The sequence below is a fragment of the Bos javanicus genome, chromosome 11 (assembly GCF_032452875.1).
Source record: "Bos javanicus breed banteng chromosome 11, ARS-OSU_banteng_1.0, whole genome shotgun sequence".
Taxonomy (NCBI): Eukaryota; Metazoa; Chordata; class Mammalia; order Artiodactyla; family Bovidae; genus Bos; species Bos javanicus.
Window position 1 is genome coordinate 51,578,883 of NC_083878.1, and position 10,449 is coordinate 51,589,331.

General features: G+C 36.2%; 1 non-coding gene across 1 annotated transcript; it reads left to right on the forward strand.

Moving 5' to 3' along the window:
• The first annotated feature begins 8,523 nt into the window (after positions 1 to 8,523).
• Positions 8,524 to 8,654, forward strand: LOC133257874 (small nucleolar RNA SNORA72). Its single transcript, XR_009739734.1, has one exon. It is a non-coding gene; the product is annotated as a small nucleolar RNA SNORA72 (small nucleolar RNA).
• The last annotated feature ends 1,795 nt before the right edge of the window (positions 8,655 to 10,449 follow it).

Below are 10,449 nucleotides of genomic sequence, written 5' to 3' on the forward strand. Positions count from 1 at the left end.
AAGGAAAATCAGTCCTTAATATTCTCTGGAAGGACTGATGCTGAAGCTGAAGCTCCAATACTTTGGCCACCTGATGCAAAGAACTGAATATTTGGTAAAGCCCCTGATACTGGGAAAGACTGAAGGCAAAAGGAGAAGTGGGATGACAGAGGATGAGATGGACAGAGTCCATCACCAACTCGATGGGCATGCGTTTGATTAAACAGGAGTTAGTGATGGACTGCAGGGAATCCTGGAGTGCTGCAGTCCATGAAGTCACAAATAGTTGGACACACCTGAGCGAGTGAACTAAAGTGGTGATTACATTGGGCCCAAAGAGATAATCACAGATTAACTAAACTCAACATTCTTACTCTAATAACATCTGCAGAGTCCCTTTTTATCATGGAAGTTAACATATTCACAGGTTTCATAATTAAGATGTGAACATTTGAGGAAAATGGCTTCCCTGGTGGCTCAGTTGTAAAGAATTCGCTTGCAATTCATGAGACTCGGGTTTGACCCCTGGATCAGGAAGATGCACTGGAGAAGGAAATGGCAACCCACTCCAGTATTCTTGCCTGAGAAATCCCATGGACAAAGGAGCCTGGTGGGCTACAGAAATCTCATGGACAGAGAAGCCTGGTAGGTTAAATTGTATCTGACTCTTTTACAGCATCACACAAGAGTCAGATAACAGCTTAGTGACTAAACAACAATAAATTTGAGGAAATCACTATCCATCCTATGATAGGGAGTGTAGTTTTCTTGTCCTTCTAGGCTTCTAAAGGCTGATTTTATTCCTTGGCTCATGGCAGTCTTGATTAATTTTCAAAATCAGCAATAATCAGTGAAATCCTTCCTACAGTGTATCATGCTGACACTAAAGCCATCATTATATTTGAATCTAACTGACTTTTCTGCTTTCATCTTCCACACTTAAGGACCATTATGATTACTTTGGACCCACTCAGATATTCTACAGTGCTATCCATATTTAAGAGGAGCTAACTAACAACCTTAATTCTTTCTGAAAACGTAATTCTCATTTTTTACATAACATATTATAACATATTTATAGGTTCCTAGGATTAGTATACAGATATCTTGGGGCATTATTCTGTGTACCACATTGTTTATTAAAGTTAAAACTCTTTGGTAAGTAATAAAATATAATTTCATTTTATATATTAAAAAAGGTTGATTTAGATAATTCATTGCTTTAATAAATATAATATGTGCCACACACTAAAGATGTAGTAATATTAAAATACAAGTTGTAATTCATGAAAATTAGAAATTGAGAGATTAGCAAGCATTACAGTTATACCTCAGCATAAAACCATGTAACTGGTGCTTCATGTTTACTCTAGAAAGTAAATCCTTGAGTTCTTGAGATATTTATACTCCGCTGTTGGGAATGCATATCAATGTAGTTATTGTTGAGACAGACTTGATGGTATCTGAACAAATTTAGTATAAGTATGTTTATGATAATAGAATTTTTGTTTTGAGGATGTAAGTCAAATAAATTTTCACTTGAATTCATAAAGAGCACATAGAAGGATGTTATTTGCAGTGCTATTTGTGTCTGGGAGCTGGAAGCAGTCCAGGTTAGTGTCCATCAGTGTGAGAGTGCACAGAAAAAAAAAAAGGAATATATAAAAAAGCCTAATATGAGAAAAATGTGAAGAAATTAAGAGCAATGATCTTCTAGATGTTAGCAGTAAAAGCAAACTACCATGTGAAAACATTATCACTTATATAAATATAAAAAATACAGTCAAAGCAATATAGATTTTGCAAGAACGCATACGAAGGATACACAGCAAGCACTTTAGCATGATTATCTGTTGAATAATTTGATTATCAGATCCTTCAGCCTCTGAGATACTCACCTCTGCCCCCAAGGAAACCAGAAGAGAGAAGAAGAAGAAAAAAGGAATGAGAAAAGAAGATGAGGGAAAATATAGAAATAATTCTAGAATAGAATAGATTTGGGGAACATGGCCAAAGAAAAAAATTTCAGGCAAAGATAAATGGACTACCACAGATAGAGTCTTTACAGCCCTATGGACTGTAGCCTGCCAGGCTCCTCTGTTCTTGGGATTCTCCCAGCAAGAATTCTTGAGGGGATTGCCATGCCTTCCTCCAGGGGATTTTCCGTATTCAGGGATTGAACCTGCATTTTCAGCATTGCAGGAGGATTCTTTACCACTGAGCCACTTGGGAGAGGTTATTGTAAAATATTATGTACAGTTCCCTGGGCTATACAATAGGTCTTACTTTGGTTTTCTCTTTTATATGTAATAGTGTGTATATGTTAATCTCAATCTCCTAATTTACCTCTCTTCTCATCCTCCTTTGGTAACCGCAAGTTTATTTCCTATACTTGTGAATTTCTTTCAGTTTTGGAAATAATTCATTTGTATAAATTTTTCTCGATTCCACATATAAGTGATATTTATGTTTCTCTATCCTACTCCATTCACTTAGTATGATAATCTCTGGCACTTGGTTAGATACATTACCTTCAATGCTTCAATATAATTTTAGAATATTTAATACATAACATGTGTGTATGTTCTGAGACTTTCAGTCATGTTCAACTCTTTGTTCTCCCATGGACTGTAGCCTGCCAAGCTCCTCTGCCCATAGACTCCTCCTGAGAAGAATATTGGAGTGAGGCTCCGTTTCCTCCTCTAGGGGATCCTCCTGACCCAATGATTGAACTCAAGTCTCTTAAGTGTCCTGTATTAGCAAGTGGGTTTTTTAATACTGGCGCCACCTGGAAAGCCCCAGGTATAGAATAAAGATCTGCAAACTGTGTGTGTGTGTAGAATCCTAGATAATAAATATTTAGACTTTGAAGGCTATATGTTCTGTATTATAAGTATCATGTAGTGTAAAAGTAGCATAGATATTATATAAGCATGACTGAGTCCTGATAAAGCTTTATTTATGAGTACTGAGATTTCAATTTCACATAATTTTCATATGTCATGAAATATTATTCTTCCTTTGGGTTGTTTTCAACTATTTGAAAAATGTAAAAATCACAGCATATGGCCCATACCAAAATAGAGGGTAGGCCTGATGTGTCACATAGGTTACTGGGATAGTAACTAAGTTAGTTACTGGTTACTGGGTCAGCTTGCTGACCCGTGTGTAGAAGCAAAAAAGTACTAGGAATCTCAGATGCTGAAAATCAGCTTCATGTTGAGTAAAACATTTTACTCAGTAATTGTTAATATGGTTATACAAAATATCCTGATAATTTTATAATTTTACTTATTTATTTATTTTTGGCTGCTCTGGGTCTTCGTTGCTGTGTAGACTTTTCTCTAGGTGCAGAGAGCAGCGTCTATTCTCTAGATGTGGTGCATGGGCTTCTTATTGCTATGGCTTCTCTTGTGTAGCACAGGCTCTAGGGCTCATGGAATTCAGTAGTTGCAACTCCCAGGCTCTAGAGCACAGGCTCAATAGTTGTGGCACAGGGGCTTAGATGCTCTGAAGTATGTGGGATTTTTTCCCCACCACGGATCAAACCTGTGTCTCCTGCATTGGCAGGTGGATTCTTCACCACTGAGCCTTGAGGGAAGCCTGAAAATATGCCGAAAATGTTAAATGAAAGCAATTCTTATGAATAACATTGGATCACTATGCTCAATACAAGAAAAATGCTTGCTAATATATTCAAATTAGTAAATAGCAGCTCTTTTTGTACTCTTTCCTATGTTGATTCTAAAAATTAAGCAAATGCTCTTGCATTGATGATAAACCTTAGGATATAGAAATCTTTTATTCTCTCAAATATGTTTGCATATCACAAAGTTTTTCTTTAACTCTAGGATCTTGGTTCTGGAAATGCATTATAAATCTTGTGCCAACTACAGAAACCATATTTTAGACTAAAATTTTCCTCTAACTGCTAACAAAGCTGATACAGTTGATACTGATGAGTCTGGCCTTGGGATTTTCCATGCCCCCTTGAATGAATATGTATTTAAGACAACAGAGGTGATTGCTCAGGATAGTTAAGCCCCTCAAAAATTCTACTAAACCTTATGCCTACAACCTCATCCAGACTAACCATATTAGACCCTCTGGAAACAGGACCCATTTTTAAAAGCTTTTCAGGTAATTTTAACCTGATGGGTTTTTTAGAATCTCCTTGAATAGTTTCCAAATTATCACACAGAAAAATTTATCCTTAGACCAAAGCCTAAGGAGACTGAAGAGAAATAATAGTCTGTCCCAGCATACATACAGAATGACAACTTGACTTTACTGTGTGCAGGATGGAAATCTATCACTAAGCTTTTGGAGGAGTTTTTTTTCATTGCAAATAGGTGGTGAAAAGAGGAAACAGTGACAGACTATTTTCTTGGGCTGCTGATGATAACTGCAGCCATGAAATTAAAGATGCTTGCTCCTTGGAAGCAAAGCTATGACAAACCTAGACAGCATATTAAAAAGCATAGGATCCAAACTTTCTGTTAAATTCTAAAATTTCCCAAATCCCCCATTACCCATGTTGTCCATCTACCTCACAAACACATATCCCCACCCCCAAAATAAATACCCCAAAAAACAATAAAAAAAAGAAAAAAGGGGATTGCCATTTGAGATACTCTTAATTGTAAAGTATGGATTGAGTTAGACTATCAGAAAATTGCACCAGGATCATGTAATTCTGGTTCCATGTATAACTGCTTAAATTGAATGTTTCTTGGCCTGATGCCATAAAGAAGCAGCTCTATGATTTCTTTTTTTTTTTTTTTTTTGTCTTGTTCGTCAATCATGATTTTCACATTGGAATCCTTGTGGAAACGTTTTCTTTATTCTGAATGTTAAGAATTGTGCTGTCTTACTTCTCCTGTGAATGTGATTTGCTTATTCTTTTAGGATATTTTGAATTTTATAAGTGGTCACTTTTGTTGTAGTTTGAACATCCAGAGAGGACTCCCTGCAAGAACAGAGCTCATCACCAGTTATAAAGTTGGAGTATAAGATTGGAGTTGACAGATGAGAAAGACTGATGATGGTGAGGTCATTTTGGTGTTCAGTAATCATGTTTGAAGTTCCTTCTACTCATGACTGTATGAGCTGAAACTCCCTGCTAATGATATAACTGGTTCTAAGGCTCCTGCTGCTGCTGCTGCTGCTAAGTCGCTTCAGTCGTGTCTGACTCTGTGCGACCTCAGAGATGGCAGCCCACCAGTCTCCCCCGTCCCTGGGATTCTCCAGGCAAGAACACTGGAGAGGGTTGCCACTTCCTTCTCCAATGTATAAAAGTGAAAAGTGAAAGTGAAGTCGCTTAGTTGTGTCCGACTCTTCACGACCCCATGGACTGCAGCCTACCAGGCTCCTCCATCCATGGGATTTTCCAGGCAAGAGTACTGGAGTGGGGTGCCATCGCCTTCTCCGACTAAGGCTCCTAGATTAGCTAATTTTACCTGTAACATTGGATTATTCCTGTACTTAGCATCCCAAATCTGGTGAGGAGAAAACAATATTTATTAAACAGCAATCTTTTCATAGAGGAGACAAAAATCAAGCACAATTTTAAATCTTCCAGTTTTCTTCACTAAACTCTTTAGAAAGAATTCAGCATTTAGAAAACAGTTTGCCTTTCTTTCTCTTCCTTGCTTTAAAAAAATGCTAATCCTAAACATGAAATATATAGTTTTAAAGTTTTGGTGAGAAATTATTATAGTCCTATATTTTTAAATGGTTTTATTGAGTATATACATAATTGAATTACGTTTGTTTACTAAAGAGTCTAATTTCATTATCCTTTGAACACATCTTGCCAGTTCCACAAAGTCCTGAAAATGGACTCTTTCAGTGACCATCATAATACTAAAAAGATTTGATTGACAATGTTTGTATTCAATTTACATACAATCATATTTGAAAAGAGGGAAATTCATTTGATGACTCTCTTGAAAGCTTTTCTTTAAAGAATTGCACTATTGTTGGGACTAAGATCATGCTAAGTGGAAAATAAACTTTTATTTTATATAAAGTACGGTTAGCTCTAGAAAAGTTTACCATCCAGAGATTTCAGGTAAACACAGTTGGACTGTTAAAGAAGCAATTAGTAAAAGTGCATCATGAAGATAAATTTGGCAAGAAGAGAAAAAAGTTTGAACTTTCATTATTTGAAGTGTGCTTTACCACTTAATGATGAGAATGCCCTGAGGGGATTCCTTTAATTTTCTTTTAGGAGTAGAAGAAACACAGCTTCAGGAATTGTTAGGCCCTGGGAAGCTGTGTGTTTTGGAAATATTTTCAAAGTTTGAGATTATCTTTGATGGTAATTATAAAAATGTGTAGTAATCTCTGTAGACCTCCTTCCTTGAAGTTTTTACAAGGAATTGGATTCAGTATCTTACACAACTTTATTTCATTTACTCCTCAAAACACTAAAGTGTAGACTCTCTATAATTAAATATTAATAAATAAATTAAATATAAAATTAATTTTATATTTCAGCAGTCTTAGCTTTATAGAAAAATTGTACAATAAGTGCAGAGTTCACATAGATTTCATTTCTACCTTATCCCTAAATTTCCTCCTATTATTAACAATTTGCATTCAGTTCAGTTCAGTTCAGTTGCTCAGTCATGTCCAACTCTTTACAAGCCCATGAACCACAGCACGCCAGGCCTCCTTGTCCATCACCAACTCCTGAAGTTCACCCAAACCTATGCTCATTGAGTCAGTGATGCCACACAACCATCTCTCCTCTGTGGTTCCCTTTTCCTCCTGCCCTCAATCTTTCCCAGCATCAGGGTCTCAGGGTCTTTTCAAATGAGTCAGCTCTTCACATTAGGTGGCCAAAGTATTGGAATTTCAGCTTTAATATCAGTCCTACCAATGAACACCCAGGACTGATCTCCTTTGGGATGGACTGGTTGGATCTCCTTGCAGTCCAAGGGACTCTCAAGAGTCTTCAACACCACTCTTCCAAAGCATCAATTCTTCTGCGCTCAGTTTTCTTTATAGTCCAACTCTCACATCCATATACTACCACTGGAAAGACCATAGCCTTAACTAGATGGACCTTTGTTGACAAAGTAATATCTCTGTTTTTTAATATGCTATCTAGGTTGGACATAACATTCCTTCCAAGAAGTAAGTGTCTTTTAATTTAATGGCTGCAATCACCATCTACAGTGATTTTGGAACCCCCCCAAATAAAGTCAGCCACTGTTTCCACTGTTTCCCCATCTATTTGCCATGAAGTGATGGGACCGGATGCTGTGATCTTGGTTTTCTGAATGTTGAGCTTTAAGCCAACTTTTTCACTCTCCTCTTTCACTTTCATCAAGAGGCTCTTTAGTTCTTCTTCACTTTTTGCCATAAGGGTAGTGTCATCTGCATATCTGAGGTTATTGACATTTCTCCTGGCAATCTTGATTCCAGCTTGTGCTTCCTCCAGTCCAGCGTTTCTCATGATGTACTCTGCATATAAGTTAAATAAGTAGGGTGACAATATATAACCTTGACATACTCCTTGTCCTATTTGAAACCATTCTGTTGTTCCATGTCCATTAGTGTGGTACATTTGTTACATCTTGATGAATAGATTTATATCAACTAAAGTCTATAATTTACATTAGAGTTAGCATTTTTTGTTGTACTTTTTATTGGTTCTGACACATGCATAATGGCATTTATCCATCATCACACGATCATACAAAATAATCTTCTCAAGCTAAAAATGTCATATGTCCTGCCAATTCATCTCTCTTCCCATCCCCTCAAGCCCCAGGGAAACTTTGATTTTTCTATTTGCTCTGTAATTTTTCATTTTTCAATATATCACAAAGTTGGAATCATACAATATATAGCCCTTTTCAGATTGACTTCTACTCAACAATATGGTGGAATAGATGGACAATCTTCTCAACAAAATGGTTAGATGGCATCATCAACTCAATGCACATATACATTTGAGAAAACATCAGGAGATAGTGAAAGACAGGGAAGCCTAGTGTGCTGCAGTCCACAGGGTCACAGAGTCAGATGTGACTGAGTGACTGAATAACTCAACAACAAACATATAACTTCTTCCATGTTTATTAGTGGTTTCATAGCTAATTTCCTTTTTATCATGTAATAATTTCATTAAATGAAGGAGCTACAATTTGTTTCTTGATCCACTTACTGAAGGAAATTTTAATTGCTCCAATCTTTGGCAATTATGATTAAAGCTAATATGAGTATTCATTTAGAGAGATTTATGTGAAGATAAGTTTTTCATTCACTTGGAGTATGATTGCTGGATTCTGTAGCAAGCCTGTGCTTCACATTGTAAGAAGGTAGCCAGCCATCTTCCATAGTGGCTGTATCATTTTACCTCTGCCCTAGTAGTCAATGAGAGTTCCTGTTGCTCAACATCTTTGTCAGCATTTGGTTTTGTTAGTATTTTGGGTTTTAGTCATTCCGATATGTGAACAATGGTATCTCATTTTTGCTGGAGTATCATTTTCAACCACTGAAGTGGTCAGAGCGAGTTTTAAAGGAGCCAGCCTGTGGATATTCTCAGTGTTTTGATATTTTAATAATTAGGGAAGGCTAAACATTTTCTATATGAAGACCATACACATGTCCACAGACCTAGTTCTCATCTAAATCTAGTTTTATAAATGCTGATAATAAACCAAGTCTGATTTATATGATGCATCTTATGTGGAAAATATCTGTGACTCAAGTTATCTGATCAATCGTGAGAAATGACAGCTCAGCCTGTATAATAATTTTGAAAATAACTATTGTTAATTTGATGATTACCAGTTGTCATTAAATTAATTGCAAAGTTATCATGTTTTATCTAGAACAAAATGAAGCCAGAGGTCTTGATATTTCATTTTGTCTGTGATAATTCCTAGTTTTGTGACCTTAGGTGATTTCTTTAAGAACATTGTGACTCAGTTTCTTTTTTTTGTAAAATAGCATTAATAATAGTAATACTTTTTTAAAATTTTTATTTTGTTTTTAAACTTTACAATATTGTATTGGTTTTGCCAAATATCGAAATGAATCCACCACAGGTATACATGTGTTCCCCATCATGAACCCTCCTCCCTCCTCCCTCCTCCCTCCCCATACCATCCCTCTGGGTTGTCCCAGTGCACCAACCCCAAGCATCCAGTATCGTGCATCAATCCTGGACTGGGATACTGCAGGAAAAAATAAACTGATATAGTTACAATGCTCAGAACAGTGTCTATGTGTCATAAGTCTCCATGAATAGTAGAGTGTTATTAGCATGGTGTAACTAATTTTTGAAATTTGAAAAAACATTATGTATTTTGCCCAAGTTTACAAGTTTAGAAAGTACAGCAACTAAGGTTGAATTTCAGGTTTATCTCTTGAGTTCCTTTTAATATTCCATGAAGTTTTTAAGTTGGTATGTACATGGAAAGGCAGTGCCCCCATTTTCAGAGTTTCTTGGCATTGCAAGTGAAAAGCAATTAAATCTCAGTTGTACATTATTCCAGAGTCTTAAAAAAAAATGAAGCCAATGAAGTGCATCTTTAGTGCCCTCTGCTCCTCTTTGTTTGCTAACTGTATGCCTCATAGGCCAGCATTTCCATTTCTTGCTCTTCTCATCCTTCCCCTTCTGGCCAGAAAACCCTGTTGCCCCTGCCCTTTCACATCCTGTTATATAATTATTTAAAAAAAAAAAAAAACACAAAACACTGAAGATTCTATATACAGATGCTTTGCTTTTGTCATTATTAATATTTTTATTTTATTTAAGGAAGTTCATAACATAAAATAATGCCACCCTTTTGCAAATATTTCAAACTTGTTAATAGTGCGGGTGGTTTCAGTAGATTTAAAAGAATATATTTTCATTGTATGAAGAAGACATACCTAGAAAGCTAGGTTAAAATCTTATTTATCTTTTTATCCCCCTGAACTGTCATCTTCCCCAGGATACATGAGTCACTTGAAATGTGTATCTGAATAAATGAACAACACATGCTTTGGACCCACCAATTCAGGAGGGATATGAAAAATCAATCACAAACAAAGAAATGGGTGCCCTTATTCTTGAAAAAGACCACAACAGAGAGGTTCACTGGATGGTTATAAACTGGCATGGAAGTGGTTTCCTCTTCCAGCTGGACTGCCTAAGGAGCTGTCAAACTGTGTAGTTATCAATGGAAAGTTCATAAACTGTTCCTTCCACTCCATCATCAATCTTGGCATCTTTGTTACATTCTTAATCTTCATTATTTTTAAGAGACATTAATAAACTTGCTTGTTAATTGTTTTAATATACTCTTATTTTTGTAGTTAATTTTACTGGCTCTTAAAATCTTACTTTGAAATGAAATGCATGTTATTTACATGTCATGTTAGTGCTTTTACCAAAGACCTAGAGCTCGGCCCATCAAAAGCATAATTATTTTGTTGTTGTTGTTATTGTAGATGGACAGGGAGGCC